The 16,833-nt window shown below is 38.1% G+C and overlaps 1 protein-coding gene across 2 annotated transcripts in view; it reads right to left on the minus strand.

The window, feature by feature from the left end:
- Nucleotides 1-16,833, minus strand: part of APC (APC regulator of WNT signaling pathway) — a 338,974-nt gene that overhangs the window by 272,670 nt on the left and 49,471 nt on the right. Inside the window, exon 2 of one of the 2 annotated variants that reach the window (XM_032335545.1) lies at nucleotides 7,877-7,970. The exons of the other annotated variant lie outside the window; for it this stretch is intronic. The gene's annotated coding sequence lies outside the window, so the exon portion shown is untranslated. The remainder of the gene's footprint in view (nucleotides 1-7,876; nucleotides 7,971-16,833) is intronic. 2 annotated transcript variants of the gene reach the window in all.

Below are 16,833 nucleotides of genomic sequence, written 5' to 3' on the forward strand. Positions count from 1 at the left end.
ATTATGGCCTTTTAAATGAATCATCAGAGTAATTATTCATCCTTTTCATACAAGAAAGCATATAGTTTCTGTTTAGAAAGGACCTAGATACTTTCCAACCCAACTGACTGCCTACTGCTTGAATCTGCTTTTTGAAATTCTCACCAAGCATTCAACTAGCTTCAATCATGCTATGAGGAGAGCCTCAGGCTCTCAGAGGCAGTGCTTCAGGGACTACTGTGGGGTGGAGGTGGGGGAAACTGGAAAAAGTGAGTGCTGACCTGGCATGTGTCCAGTTCTCCTCATTCATTCATTCAACAGGAGCAGCTGGGATAGCATCTGATTCACTTAATCAGCTTCTTTGTCAGATTTAATATGCAGAAAGCATTCCATTGCTCAAGGAAGTGACCCTTGAGCTGAATCTTAAGAATGAAAAGGAGTTAGCTGTCCAAAAATACAGTAGCTGGGCACAACCATTTGAATGGCAAAATATGTCACCTCAAATATGCTACAAAAGAGGGATGTCAGAGCAAATGGTACCTCCAAAAAAACTTCATAAAATTAAAAAGAAAACTGGTAAAAATCACAAGTCAACTTTTTCAGAACTTTAGATATTTAATCAAAGGCTTGTAGCAATCTGGGGAGTATTTATTTATTTTTTTTTAAAGATTTTATTTATTTATTTGTCATAGAGAGAGAAGCGAGAGCAAGCACAGGCAGACAGAGTGGCAGGCAGAGGCAGAGGGAGAAGCAGGCTCCCCGCCAAGCAAGGAGCCCGATGTGGGACTCGATCCCAGGACGCTGGGATCATGACCTGAGCCGAAGGCAGCTGCTTAACCAACTGAGCCACCCAGGCATCCCTGGGGAGTATTTATTTTTTTAAAAAAGTCTGAATCTCAGTAAAAACTGAGATTTATGGCATTTTAACTTGCCCTATTCCCATCCCCCACTCTCTAGCTCCATGAGAGCTTTGAAAACAACCAACCTGCAATCATGTTCAAAACTGGCAACCTGGGAGCCACCAGACATTGCAGAATGGAGTTGGACCTACTTCAAAACCTCATTCTCAGAGAATTGTCATTGTTTGACTAGTCTGGTAGTTCCCTGAAAGATTTTACTTGCAAGTCTGTCTTATTTGACATGATTCAGAGTGGAGTTCATCTAGTGGAAAAAGCCTTTTCACCAGCACTGTTTATTAAAACAATTAGTGGCAATTGTTTAAAATTTGTGGCTGCCAGGGGTGATAGATAAAGTTAGGTTAAAAAATAGGTTAATCAAAAAGTTTAAAGGAAAAGATGGGGAATAAGATATCCATAGGAACTTTGAAAAGTCTGGCATATTCCTAGGAATCTAGAAGGTCAAGTGCATGCATAGGGCTATGTATGCCCAGGACTCTGTGCATTCTGAGAGAACATGAGAGAACAAGACCTGAGAACACCCTAAGTTCTTAGCTCTAGATGACCTTGAGGGTATAGAAAGTGAAGGCTAAGGCAGAGTTATTAACTTTCTGACTGAATGTTGAAGGCATGTTCCAATATACAGACATATGGTGCCTTGGGAGACTCACTAATTTTAGGCATTTAAGGAAAACTCTGCCCAATCGTCACCTGACCATTAAGCTAATTGAACAGAGATTTCAGCAGTGACATATGACAAGGAACACAGACTTTGTCATTCAAAAAGCCAGTAAAACAAACAAACAAACAACAACAAATGCAACAGCAACAAATCCTGAGAAGGGGGCAGAATCTGATTTCCATAGTTGCCACAATTTGTTACTTAGACATCCAGTGTTCAACAAAAAATCACAAGATGTACAAAGAAATAAGAAAATATGTGGGGGTGGGGAGCAGGCAGGGAAATACTAATTAATAGTAATGGTCCCTGGTAAGGCCCAAATGGTTAAATCATTAGACAAGGACTTTATTTTTCTATTTTTTTATTTTTAAATATATTATTTATTTATTTGAGAGAGAGAGTGAGTGAGCATGGGGGAGCTAAAGGCAGATGCTCAACTGACTGAGCCAACCAGGTGCCCCTAGACAAGGACTTTAAATCAGCTATTGGCCAAGAAACAATGAAAAGATGCTCAACATCATTAGCCATTCGGGGAATTCAAATCAAAGCCATCTAATACCTATTAGGATTGCCATACTAAACAACACCAACACCAACAACAAGAGTAGTAATAAATGTTGGAAAAAATGTGGAGAAATTGGGGCCACAGAATACAGCAGTAGAAAAGTATCCAGTGTATCTAATAGACCTTATTTGGTAAGTAAAATATCCTTCACTTCAGAGGCAAGAAAAATACCTATAGGTTATCAAGGCACTTTCTCCATTTTCCAAACTGCTTCAAGTACCCACAAATCATACTGAGGTGTCCCAAAAGCATCTACTTGAAAGAGCAAAGCAAGATTTTGTGGGATAATTTAGTGGATTAAATGCCGGAGGCACATTCTTGAGACATACATTCCTCCTTGTATATGCTTGACTTCTCTTTGTTATGAAGAACCATAGATCCTGGTTGAAGTGATTTGTCTAAACCTCAGATTAAATACCTTTCAGGCCAGCAATGTTCTGTCTCTAGTGCCATAGGAACCAATACAATTCAGCTTTGGAGGCACATGCTATTTAGTTTTATAAGATATTATTTTGATATGTAAACTGATTAACCTCTTCATTTGAATCTTTTCTCAATAAAAACAATTAGTACTTTCTGTAAAATGTATGAAAAAATTGTGATTGTATGGGTTAGAATAAAACAACCAGGGTACTGGAAAATAAAACACATTAAATATAATATAGTCCTTTATTTAAATGACAAATGTTAGTAGTCTCCTTATAGGCATATATTGAAAGTTAAACATAGTAGCCTTTGTAAACCTGCTGGTCAATTCCCCTGAATAGCCTTATCATTCCATTATTTTTTTAGATAGTTTTAACCAGTAACCATAAATCACCTTCTATTATATTAAAGATTCTGGCTGTGATGAATGTGGCAGTTACCCTCTGAATCAGTAAAATGTATTCAGGTGTTGCCAAGTCCTGTCAGATAGTTGAACGTATCTCAGTCTGCTTTTACTTAAGACAGAGTAAGTTTTGCTAAATCAGATGGATTTCTTATTTCCATTTTTCCTACTTAATCATTAAAGTAGTCACTAGTAACTTTCAATAAAAATATTTTTATTTTTCTTTACTAGATTATGTCTCAGTAAGTTAAAGTCTAAGTACTTGAATGATATCTTTAAACACAAAGTGAAATTTGGAATTCAAATTGGTTTTAATCTTGAGACATTCAGAAAAGCATAAATCAAGAGCAGTGTATTGGCATAGGATTGGTGTTGAATGAGAGATCTTGATAATTGTCTAATGTTCTAAACTGTACATCTTGCACTACAAAAAAAGTTTAAAAATAGAATAAAATGTTGTTTTGGTATGTGTGCTTAACTGAATTTTTATTTTTTTATTTATTTTTAAAAGAGGTTTTATTTATTTATTTTTTAGAGAGAGAGAGAGCACAAGCAGTCAGAGTGACAGGCAGAGGCAGAGAGAGAAACAGGCTCCCCGCTGAGCAGGGAGCCTGATGCAGGACTCCATCACAGGACCCTGGGATTATGACCTGAGCCAAAGGCAGCGACTTAACTGACTGAGCCACCCAGTTGCCCCTTAATTGAATTTTTAAAAGATTTTATTTACTTATTTATTTAGAAAAAGACAGTGAGCGTGTGGAGGGCAGGGGCAGAAGGAGAGGGAGAGAGAGTATCTCAAGCAGATTTCATGAGCACAGGGCCCAACGTGGGGCTTGATCTCATGACACCAAGATTATGACCTGAGCTGAAATTAAGAGTCACTCAATCAACTAAGCCACCAAGCCACCACTTATCATCTGATCAGTTAGACCATTCAGTCATTGCAGGTTTGTATTGGGGTGGAATAATATCCTATCTTTCCGGATGTAAAAAAAACTAAAGAAAGAAAAAAGAGGTAGAGGGATAGATTAATCAATCTTAGAAGACCAAAAATATACTTTGAGAGGTGACCAATATTTCAAGGAGTCACTTCTTTCATAGCTATTTAATAAACAGCCTTTGGTGTTAGGCTCCAAAAGCCTCCCTTCTATTAGCAGGGTTTTCCGAGCTGGGAGCTTTCTGCTTTGGTAGATTTGGGGGTTTGTACCTCTCACTGTCACTACTGATGCTGTTCTCTAAGGATCCCTGTAGGGTCCTGCCACAGGAGTCTGCTGCCAAGGTCCTAGTGAAGATGTCAGAAAAGAGTCATTAAAGCACCTAATTTGGGGTGAATCTCATTGTCAAGTATACTGATATACCACTACAGTGGTAACTTTCTGATTGGAATCTTCAGTGGTACTAGACCTTCTATCCTCACCTCCAAGCTCCAAGGTTATGATAAATACCCTTCATGCGATCCTATTCACTCTCCAAAGGGAATCTGGGTTCCAGATGGTAACCCCAAGTCACTATCATGAAATTCATCAGTTATTGTTTCTCTTCCTTTCTCTAATCAGAACATTCATTTTTTTTTTTTTTTTTTTGCTTTTTGTGAACAGGCAAATTAATTAAAGTAAGTTTTTCTTTTCTTTTTTATTATGTTACGTTAGTCACCATAAAATACTTCATTAGTTTTTGATGCAGTGTTCCAAGATTCATTGTTTATGTACAACACCCAGTACTTCATGCAACACGTGCTTCTTGGCACTCCAGTCCCCACATGATCAGTTTGGTGTTTGTTTCTTTTTAAATTATTTATTTATATTTTAAAAGATTTTATTTATTTATTTATTTTGACAGAGAGACATCACAAGTAGGCAGAGAGGCAGGCAGAGAGAGAGAGAGAGGAGGAAGCAGCCTCCCTGCTGAGCAGAGAGCCCGATGCGGGACTCGATCCCAGGACCCTGAGATCATGACCTGAGCCGAAGGCAGCGGCTTAACCCACTGAGCCACCCAGGCGCCCTAAATTTTTTATTTAAATTGAGCTTTGTTAACATATACTGTATTACTGGTTTCCGGGGTAGAATTTAGTGATTTATCAGTTGCATAAGAGCCAGTTCTAATTTATCAGCTTTGTTTTTAATCACTAAGCCTGACTGATAACTTCCTTGAAGGATAGGAAAAAAGTAAGTCGAAACCTCATGACTTAAAGGGGTTAGTGTCAGCTGCAACAAAATCACCTGCCACAGTTATAGAACTCCTTCAGGTCCAAAGAGCCCAAGTCATAAAAGCAATCTCTTTGGACCTCATTTTCCTTATGTGCAAAATGAGGAGTGAACCACATAATTTTTTAGTTTTCTCCCACTTCTAACACCCCAAGGGTCAGTACGTTACAGAAGTTTTAAATTAGGATTTTAGGGTCTTCTATTTGCTTTAATCAAATACCCCACTTCCAACTCCATTCTTGTTGATTTCTCCTGTATCAGGAAATGGCTCTTTATTAATTTGGTAGATACTTATTAAATGCTTACTATGGACTAGGTACTCTTAGGGGTACTGAAAGTACAAAGGCTCTGCCCTTAAGAAGCCTGTGGTCTAGTAAATGGATGCTTTCGTCCTTCTTTCTTCTCCCATCTCCTGCAGGTAGTAAATTATTATTATTTACCCATCTCTCTCATCATCCTTTCTCTGTCTCCTTTGATGGCTCCTCTTTCTCCTTGCAGTTCTAATGAATCCCAGGGATTCATCATCCTTCTATCCTGATTTCTCTCCACCTTCTTCCCCTAGAGGGCTCTCCCAATGGCCATATAACATATACTTTCAAAAATGCTCATTTTCTTGACTACTTTAACCTTTTGGCCTTAGGCCATTCTGTCACACTGACATGCCAGGGCAGCAATCCAAAGCACAGACACTGTAGTTCTATTTATCCACCAAGAAAATTAATCACTTCTGCCTAAATCAGCCCTGGGCAATTCTACCTCATTCCCAGTTCTTGGTTTTGTCTCTACTTTTGGATCTTCTCTTGTCTTTCACACTGCTCACTGAACTTGGTTTCTGTATGAATTTCCTTGGACTGCTGTAACAAATTACCACAAACTATGTGGCTTAACACAAAAGAAATTATTCTCTCATAGTTCTGGAGACCAGTCGTCTAAAACCAAGATGTCTAAAACCAAAGGGTCTGTTCCCTCCAAAATCTCTTGGTGATAATTCTTTCTTGACTCTTCTAATTTCTTTTTCTTTCTTTCTTTCTTTTTTTTTTTTTTAAAGATTTTATTTATTTATTTGACAAAGAGAGATCACAAGTAGGCAGAGAGGCAGGCTGAGAGAAGTTGGGGGGGAAGCAGGCTCCCTGGCCAGCAGAGAGCCCGATGCAGGGCTCTATCCCAGGACTCTGAGATCATGACCTGAGCTGAAGGCAGAGGCTTTAACCCACTGAGCCACCCAGGCACCCCAACCTCTTCTAATTTCTGATGGTTGCTGGCAATGCTTGGCACTCCTTGATCTTTACATGCACATTGGAGTCTCTGCTTCCATTTTCATATGGCCTTTTCCCCTGTGTCTTTATCTCCCTCTTCTTATAAGGACATTGGATTTAGGGTCTACCCTAATCCAATATGACTTCATCTTAATTTAATACATCTGCAGAGACTCTCTTTGTGTGTGTTTGTGTGTATCCTACTGGTTCTGTTTTTCTAGTGGATTCTTTATTAATAGAGCATGTAATAAACATTTATTGAATGAATAAACTGAATGTCAGAATGAACAAACAAGCCTTCTATAGCTATGTACTGATTTCATTTTCCCAGCTTTATTATATTCAGCCTTTCACTAACAGATCAATCTTCCTTTAACACCAGTTTTATCACTTTATTCATCTTCTAAGACATTGACTTCAAATGCCTTGTTTGAATTGTCAGGAGCTCACAGTCTGAGTGTTCTATCAAGTAGTAAGATCTAGTGGTCAAAAACATAGTTTACAATATCAAAACGACCTCAGTGCAATCCAGGCTTCACTATTTACCAAAGATGTGATCTTGGGCACATTATGTTACTTTTCTGAGGCTCAATTCTCCCATCTATAAAACACAAGTTAGTACTTACCTCTAAGAACTAAAAGAGGTAAATAAGACAATATATTTCAGAGTGTTAGCTGAATGCCTGAAAGATACTAAGTACTAAACAAATGTTCTCATATTATTATCTTCACTCTACCCCAATATGAATTATTCAAACTAGTCAAGCTGTTCTCCTCGAAGGCCCAGAGATTTATTCCCAACCCCATGTCCTCTTAGAAGTGCCCTATTTATTTATTTATTATTTGGTCTCTCTTTCTTACTTTCTTAATTCATCATTTTTGAAAGCTAGACTCAAACCTGTTTCCACCATGTTCAGTCCTCATTTAGCCAACCTGCTTCTCTGTGGGCAATATTGTATCTCTATTGAAAATGTTAGTTTTGCTCCAGGGAAATGGAGCAGATGTGCTTTTCCATATTCTTCCTGCCAAGTACAACTACAAATCCTGAATATATATTTTATTCTATATATAAAATTAATGGAAGAAGACTTTGAAAATTAGAAAGAAAAAGAATAGTTTAAGACTTAGGGGCACAAAGAACAACACAGTAGTGAGTTCCCTGGTTTTTCTTTTTTGTCTCATATATCCCTAACTTGGAGCTGAAGAAGGAATCAACTCAGAAATGTCAAATAGGCGGAGAGAAAAAAAAGCCCCAACAAAAGCCTATATCCAAAGGGTTATTTATCCAAAGGACCAAGAAAGGGGAAACCTGGCAAGACAGAAAACTTTCAGACAATAACAACTCTACTCCAGCCAAACACCACAGAAAACATTATGGCTTCACTCCCACTCATGCCAGCAAAAGCAAAATGGGGAGTCTAGACTTCCACAATTGTGAGGCATTAATAAGACACTCAGTACTCACTCTCAGTGGGGTGTGTCAGAGAAGGCCAAGTAGGTACGTAGGGAGCCTGGGCTTCTATCCCTCTTCCTTTCCCTGGAGCCATCTCAGAGGAAGCCTAGAAGAGATTCAGGGCTTTCAACATCACTCAATGGTAATAAGGATACTCCTATTACAAAAAAAAAAATGAAAATCAAAACTGAAAAAACAATGTCATTTTGCATTTGTGCAAAAAAAAAAAAAAAAGAGAGAGAGAGAGAGATAAATACTGGGAATTGGGGCAGATGGCAGAGTAGGAGGACACTAAGCTCATCTTGTCCCCTAGGTACAACTAGATAACACCCACTTCAGTGTAAATAACCCAGAAAATGACCCCAAACTCCACAGCTAAATGTAGAGAGGAGGTCAGTCACATTGAAGAGGATAGGAAGGGCAGACCTGCAGGACTGACCATGAGAGGGAACAACCCTGGGGCATGGAGAGGGGAGAAAAACAGACTTTCACATTGGGATAACTGCATGGACAGTATGAATCCCTACAACATGTAGCTTTCATAACCAGAAGGGCTGAATTTTGTGAGTTCTTACAACCAGTGGGATTTAAAACCTGGAATTTACACAGAACTGTACCCCTAGGGCAAATAATATATGTTAATAATAATAATAATAATAAACCCCTAGAATTTAAAAAATCAGTGAGCTCAGCTCTGGGACAGCTGGGAGGATATGAGGAAATTGAGTTCCTGCCCTCAAAGAGATAGCACAAAAAACAGCCTGCTGAGATTATCATAGAAGCAGCAGTTTGAAAAATGCCTGGGGCATATGGGAGGGAGAGTATTTTACTAATCTCAGAGTATGTGGTGGTGGGAGATTACTCTAGGATCAAAGGAGCTGGCAGGCACCATTTCCTTCTCAAGCTCCTCAAATAAACATAGGGCCACTGGTGGAATCATTGCAACTCTGACACTCACTAACTTGCTAATATTGCCTCCCTGCACCTTCATGCTACAGCAGATCAGCCCCCTCCAATATACTCTTGCCCGGAGCCCATGCAAAGAGATGCCACAAGCCTGGCAGTGTGCAAGCAGCCCACCAACAGTGTATGAAGCACTACTCCCAAGTGACTCCTGTGCCAGAGAGAGGGGAAGATAACCACATAAACCAGTCAGCCTGGGGCCCTAGCAGGGGACTGGGGGCAAACAGCTGGTGTAACTGCAGACCCTGTCCACCAAGGAAAGCCTCTTAGGGGATAAGACAAGGAAAGCACCCGGCAGTTTGGTGCTACTGCATCTCTGACAAATGTCTGGTCTGACTCAACTCAAGCCCAGACTGCCTCACTAATACCACAGGGACCAAACATTGCCGACAACAGTCACTGTAGGTGACTGGACTGAAGAAAAGAGCAGCTCAGCCACAATACCAAAGTGCATGAAATCACATAAGAGACACTCCTGAAGCACCAGGTTCCACCAGTTCCACACTGCACTGCAGGGCACTATAAGACCTCTTCTTCATAATGCCACTACTTTCAAGTGCAGGAGATGTAGCTGACTTTCCTAACACGCAGAAATAGACACAGAAATTTGGACAAAATGAGAAGACAGAGGAATATATCCCAAATGAAAGAACAAGACAAAATCACATCAAGAGACCTACACAAAACAACATAAGTAATATGTTTGATAGAGAATTTAAAGTAAGTCTCATAAAGATCCTCACTGAACTTGAGATAAGGGTGGGAGACTTCAGTAAGACCCTTAACAAAGAGATTTTAAAAAGCAATCAGAGATGAAGAACACATTGAGTGAAATTAAAAATACAAGAGATGGAATTAAAAGTAAACACGATAAAGCAGAAGAACAAATCAGCAACCTGGAGGAGAAAGTAATCAAGCTAAGCAGGTGGTGGAAGAAAACATAATTATGCAAAATGAGAACAGACTTAGGGAACTCAGTGACACCGTCAAGTATAATAACATTTTAATTATAGGGATCCCAGAAAAGGGGGCAGAAAATTGATATGCAGAAATACTAGCTGAAAACTTCCTGAATCTGGGGAAGGAAACTAAAATCCAGATGCAGGAGGCACAGATATTCCCCCATCAAAATCAATCCAGGTAGGTCCCCATCAAAATCAATCCTTGGTATATATATACCAAGATATATAGTAATTAAAATGGCAAAAAGTAGTGATACAGAGAGATTTTTAAAAGCAGCAAGAGAGAGGAAGGCAGTTACACACAAAGGAACCCCTATAAGCCTATTAGCAAATTTTTCAGCAGAAACTTTGCAGGCCAGAATAGAGTGGCATATATTCAAACTGCTGAAAGGAAAATATCTGCAGCCAAAAATACCCTATCTGACAAGCCTATCATTCAGAATAACAGGAGAGATGAGGAGTTTCCCAGACAAACCAAAGTTAAAGGAATTCATGACCATTAAACCAGCCCTAGAAGAAACATTAAAGGAGACTCTTTGAGTGGAAAGAAAAGAACATAAGGAAGAGCAAGAAAAGTAGGAAGCACAAAGGCAGTACAAATAGGTATAACTATAAATATCAAAGCCTCACAAAATAAAAGAATATAAAGTATGATACCAGATACCTAAAATGTGGGGAAGGGTGGCGGGAAGGGATAAAGAAAGGGTTCAAACCTAAGTGGCCATCAACTTAATATAGACTCCTATATGCTGAAGATGTTATATACAAACCTAATCATAACTATAAATCAAAATCCAGTAATAGATATGCAATAAATAAAGAGAAAGGAATCCAATTATATCATCAGAGAAAGCCAACTTATCGTGAGTAAAGAGACATAGGAAAGAAAGGAATAGAGAAGAACTACAAAAACAATCATAAAACAAGTAATAAAATAGCAATGAATACATACCTATCAATAATTAATTTGAATGTAAATGGACTAAACACTCCACTCAAAAGACATAGGGTGATGGAATGGATGAAAAAAATAAGACCCATAGATAGGTTACCTAAGGAGACTCATTTCAGACCTAAAGACACATGCAAATTGAAAGTGTAAGGATGGAGAAGGATATCGTGACTTGAGCTGAAATCAAAGAGTCAGATATTCAACCAACCAAGCCACCAAGGCACCCCAGCAAAAACAATTTTAAGAGGGAGGTTTATAGCAATACAGGCCTATCTCAAGAAACAAGAAAAATCTATAATTAACAGCCCAACCATACATCTAAAGGAACTAGAGAAAGAAGGACAAACAACCCAAAACCAGTAGAAGGAAGAAAATGATAAAGATTAGAGCAGAGATAAATGAAGTAGAAACTAAAATATACAATAAAACAGATCAATGAAACCAGGAACTTGTTCTTCGAAAAGATCAACAAAATTGATAAATGTTTAGCCAGGCTCATCAAAGAGACAGAGAGAGAGAGAGGACTCAAATAAACAAAATCAGATATGAAAGAGGAGAAATGACAACTGATACCACAGAAACACAAAGGATCATAGAAGAATATTATGAAAAGTTATATGTCAACAAATTGGACAAAATAGAAGAAATGGATAAATTCCTAGAAACATATAACCTCTCAAAACTGAATCAGGAAGAAATAGATAATTTGAACAGACCAATTACTAGCAATGAAACTGAATAGGTAATAAAAAAAACTCTCAAAAAACAAGTCCAAGACCAGATAGCTTCACAAGTGAATTCTATCAAACATCTAAAGAAGAGTTAATACCTATTCTTCTCAAACTATTCCAAAAAATAAAAAAGGAAGGAAAATTTCCAAATTCATTTTATAAGGCCCCCATTACCTTGATACTAAAATTAGGTAAAGACACTATAAAACAGAGAACTACAGGTCAATATGTCTGTGGAACATAGATGCAACATCCTTAAGGAAATATTAGCAACCCAAATAAAATAATACATTAAGAAAAATCATTCACCGCAATGAAGTGGGATTTATTCCTGGGATGCAAGAGTGGTTCAGTATTCACAAATCAATCAATGTGATACATCACATCAATAGGAGAAAGGATAAAAACCATACAATCATTTCAATATATGCATTATAAGCATTTGAAAAAGTACAACATCAATTCCTGATTAAAAAAACCTCAATAAAGTAAGTTTAGAGAGAACATACCTCAACACAATAAAAGCCATATTTAAAAATTCACAGCAAACATCATACTAAGTAAGGAAAAGCTGAGAGATTTCCCCTATGGTCAGAAACAAAACAAGGATGTCCATTTTGACCACTTCTATTCATCAAAGTATTGGAATTCCTAGCTGCAGCAACCAGACAAGAAAAATGAATAAAAGGCATCCAAATTCGTAAGGAAGAAGTAAAACTCTGACTATTTGCAGATGACATGATACTATATATAGAAAACCCAAAGACTCCACCAAAAAGTACCAAAACTTCTAGATGAATTCAGTATGGTGACAGGATACAAAATCAATGTCCAGAAAGCCATTGCATTTCTATATACTAATAATGAAGCAGCAGGAAGAGAAATTAAGAAAACAATTCTAATTGTAATTGCAATAAAATTTAAAAAATATTTAGGAATAAATTTAACCAAGGAAGTAAAAGGTTTATACTTTGAAAACTATAAAACACTGACAAAATAAGTTGAAGATGATACCACAAATGGAAAGATATTCCATGCTCATGGATTGCAAGAACCAAAATTGTTATAATGTCCATATTACCCAAAACAATCTACAGATTTAATGTAATCCTTATCAAAATACTGACAGCATACTAACACAAAAGACCCTGAGTGGCCAAATCAATCTTTTCTAAATAGATTTTAAAACATTTAAAAAAAAATAAGGCTCTATACCGGGCATGGGGCTTAAACTCAAGACCCCATGATCAAGAGTTACATGCACTACCAACTGAACCAACCAGGTTCCCCAGATGAAGCAATCTTGAAAATGAAAAGCAAAGATGGAGGTATCACAATTCCAGATTTTAAATTATATTACAAAGCCATAGTAATCAAAACAGCGTGGTACTGGCACAAAAATAGACACAAACATCAATGGAGCAGAATAGAAAGCCCAGAAAATAACCTCATGATTATATGGTCAATTAGTTTTTGATAAAAAAGGCAAGAATACCCAACGGGAAAAAGACAGTCTCCTTAAAAAAACTGTGTTGGGAAAACTGGACAGCTACATGAAAAATAGCGAAACTGGACCACTTTCCTATACCATAGATGAAAATAAACTCAAAATGGGTTAAAAAAACCTAAATGTGAGAACTGAAACCATAAAAATCTTAGAAAAGAGCACAGGCAAGAATTTTTCTGACATCTACCATAATGTGGTTATTGGCTACATTTTTCTAGATATGTCTCTGAGGCAAGAAAAACAAAAGCAAAAATAAACTATTGGGACTACATCAAAATAAAAAGCTTCAGTACAGAAAGGAAACATTCAACAAAACTAAAAGACAACCTCCTGAATGGGATAAGATCTTTGCAAAGGACATGTCTGATAAAGGGTTACTATCCAAAATATATATTTATACAACTCAACATCAAAAAACCCACAAATAATCCAGTGAAAAAGTGGGCAGAACATATGAGCAGACAGTTCTCCAAAGAAGACATATAGATGGCCAACAAATACATGAAAAGATGCTCAACATCACTCATCATCAGGGTAATGCAAATCAAAACCACAATGAGATATAACCTCACACCTGCCAGAATGGCTAAAATAAAAAACACAAGAAACAACAAATGTTGGTGAGGATGTGGAAAAAAAGGAATCTTTGTGTACTGTTGGTGGAAAGGCAAACTAGTGTAGCCACTGTGGAAAACAGTATGGAGGTTCCTCAAAAAGTTAAAAGTTGAACCACCCTATGATCCAGTAATCACACTACTGGATATTTATCAAAATACAAAAATACTAATTCAAAGGGATACGTGCATACCTATGTTTATTGCAGCATTATTTATAATACCCAAATTATGGAAGCAGCCCAAGTGTCCATTGATAGATGAATGGATAAAAAAGATGTCCTTTTATCTTCTTTTATTGAGATAAAAAGAAGGAAAATCTTAAAAAAGAAGGAAATCTTGTCATTTGCAATGACATGGATGAAGCCAGAGAATATAATGCTAAGTGAAATAAGTCATAAAGAGAGGGACAAATACCATGAGTTCATTCACATGTGGAATTTAAGAAACAAAACAAACAAGCAAAGAAAAAGAGACAGGCAGACAGACCAGGCAACAGACTCCCAAAAATAGAGAATAGAGAAGGAGTTAAGATGGCAGAGGAGTAGCAGACTGAGATGACACCAGGTCATAGGAGTTCAGCTAGATAGTTATCAAAACAGTCTGAACACCTACAAACCCAACAGGAAATCAAAGAGTAGAAGAGCAGCAATTATAGAAACAGAAAATTGACCACTTTCTGAAAGGTAGGATGTGTGGAGAAGTGATTCCAAAGCAACGGGAAGATACACCACAGGGGTAGGAGCTGGCTCCCGGCAAGCAGTGGAGCAACGGAGCACAAAATATGAACTTTTAAAAGTCTGCACCATTGTGGCACATTGCTCCAGAGGCTAAGCAGGGGTGGAGCCTTCATGGGGACAGTTAGTCTCAGGTCCTGTGAGGTCACAGAAGGATTGGGGGTGTCTGAGTTTAGCAGAGCTACCAGGTATCAGAGAAGGGAAGCCGACTACAGAGACGGAGTCGAGGAGTGAGCTCTCAGCTCAGGGTTACCTTAAACTGGGATCCAAGGCACAATTAGACCACTGCTCTTCGAGCAGGGACCCCACAAGTGGCAGATCTGGGGAGACTCAACTTCCTTCTCTGGAGGCAGGAATCTGCTGGGTTTGGAGACTCCAAAAAGGACTGTGTGCCAGAGACAGAAACACTTGGTCACAGGCCGGGTGAGCTCGGACTGCAGCCAGAGACCAGGGAGATGGGAGTGATTGATACCTTTTCTCTGAGGGTGCACTGAGGAGTGGGGTGCGAGCTCTTAGCTCCTCCAGGCTGGAGACTGGGAAGCCACCATTTTCATTCCCATCCTCCAAAGCTGTACAGAAAGCGTTCAGGGAACAAAAGCTCTGGAGAAAGTGAACCCAAACAGATTACTTAGACCATCCCCCAGCAAGGGCAGTGCAATTCTGCCTCAGGCAAAGACATTTGAGAATCACTGTAACAGGCCCCTTCCAAGGAAGATCAACAAGAACATCCAGCCAAGACCAAGCTCAGTGATCAAGGAGAACAGCGGAATTCCAGAGAAGGGGAAAGCAAACACAGAATTCATGGCTTTCTCCCCATGATTCTTTAGTCTTGCAAAGTTAAACTTTTTAAATTTTATTTTTTTCTTATTCTAATTTTTTTAACTTTCCTTTTTCATCTTTTCAAGTTTTTTAACTAGTTTATCTTAATACCTTTCTAAAAAAACCCTTTTAAACCTTCATTATTATAGTCATATTTTATCCCTCATTGTATCTAACTTTATTTTTTGTATACATACAGGGTTTTTTTCTTATAAAAAGTTTTTGGGATACAATTTCTTCTAATAGATCAAAATATACCCTAAATCTATCACAGGGCTTTGTTCTAGTCTCCAGGCTGAGCAAATTCTCTCCACTTTCTTTCTTTTTCCAACTAACCTATATTATCAAATCCTTTTTTAGAATTTAAAAAAAATTTTTTCACCCTTACAGTCATATTCCATTCTTTATTGTGTTTACCCTTATTTTTGTATACATATAAGTTTTTCTTTCTTTAAAAAATTTAGGGGTGCCTGGGTGGCTCAGTGGGTTAAAGCCTCTGCCTTCGCTCAGGTCATAATCCCAGGGTCCTGGGATTGAGCCCCACACTGGCTCTCTGCTCAGGGGAGCCTGCTTCCCTTCCTCTCTCTCTGCCTGCCTGTCTGCCTCCTTGTGATCTCTGTCCATCAAATAAATAAATAAAATCTTTTTAAAAAAAATTGGGGGAGGTAGTTTCTTCTGAGAGACCAAAATACACCCAAAATACACCCAAAATCAACAGGGTGGCTCTGTTCTACTCACCAGTCTAAAATATATATTAATTTAAAAAAATTTTTTTTAAACTTCTTCTTATCTTCTTTCTTCTCCCCCCAATATGGGGTCTCTTCTGATTTGGTTAGCATACATTTTTCTGGGGTCTTTGCCACTCGTTTAGCATTTTATTCTCTTGTTCATATATTCTTATCTGGATAAAATGACAAGGTGGAAAAGCTCACCACAAAAAAAAAGAACATGAGGCAGTACTGAAGCCTAGGGACCTAATCAATATGGACATTGGTAATATGTCAGATCTAGAGTTCAGAATGACAATTTTCAAGGTGCTAGCTGGGATAGAAAAAGGCATGGAAGACATTAGAGAAACCCTGTCTGGAGAAATAAAAGCCCTTACTGGAGAAATAAAAGCACTAAAATCTAACCAAGCTGAAATTTAAAAAGCTATTAACAAGGTGCAATAAAAAATGGAGGCTCTTACTACTAGAATAAATCAGGCAAAAGAGAAAATTAGTGATATAGGAGACCAAATGATGGAGAATAAAGAAGCTGAGCAAAAGAGAAACAAACAACTTCTGGACCATGAGGGGAGAATTTGAGAGATAAGGATACCATAAGATGAAACAATATTAGAATAATTGGGATTCCAGAAAAAGAAGAAAGAGAGAGAGGTGCAGAAGGTATACTGGAGTGAATTATTGTAAAGAACTTCCCTAATATGGCAAAGGGAACAAGCATCAAAATCCAGGAGGCACAGAAAGCCTCCTTCAAAATCAATAAAAATAGGTCCACACCACGTCATCTAATAGTGAAACTTACAAGTCTTAGTGACAAAGAGAAAATCCTGAAAGCAGCCTGGGACTAGAAGTCTGTAACATACAATGGTAAAAATATTAGACTAGCAGCAGACTTATCCACAGAGACCTGGCAGGCCAGAAGGAACTGGCATGATATATTCAGAGCACTAAATGAGAAA

Source organism: Mustela erminea, chromosome 3, assembly GCF_009829155.1.
Source record: "Mustela erminea isolate mMusErm1 chromosome 3, mMusErm1.Pri, whole genome shotgun sequence".
In the NCBI taxonomy this organism is placed as follows: Eukaryota; Metazoa; Chordata; class Mammalia; order Carnivora; family Mustelidae; genus Mustela; species Mustela erminea.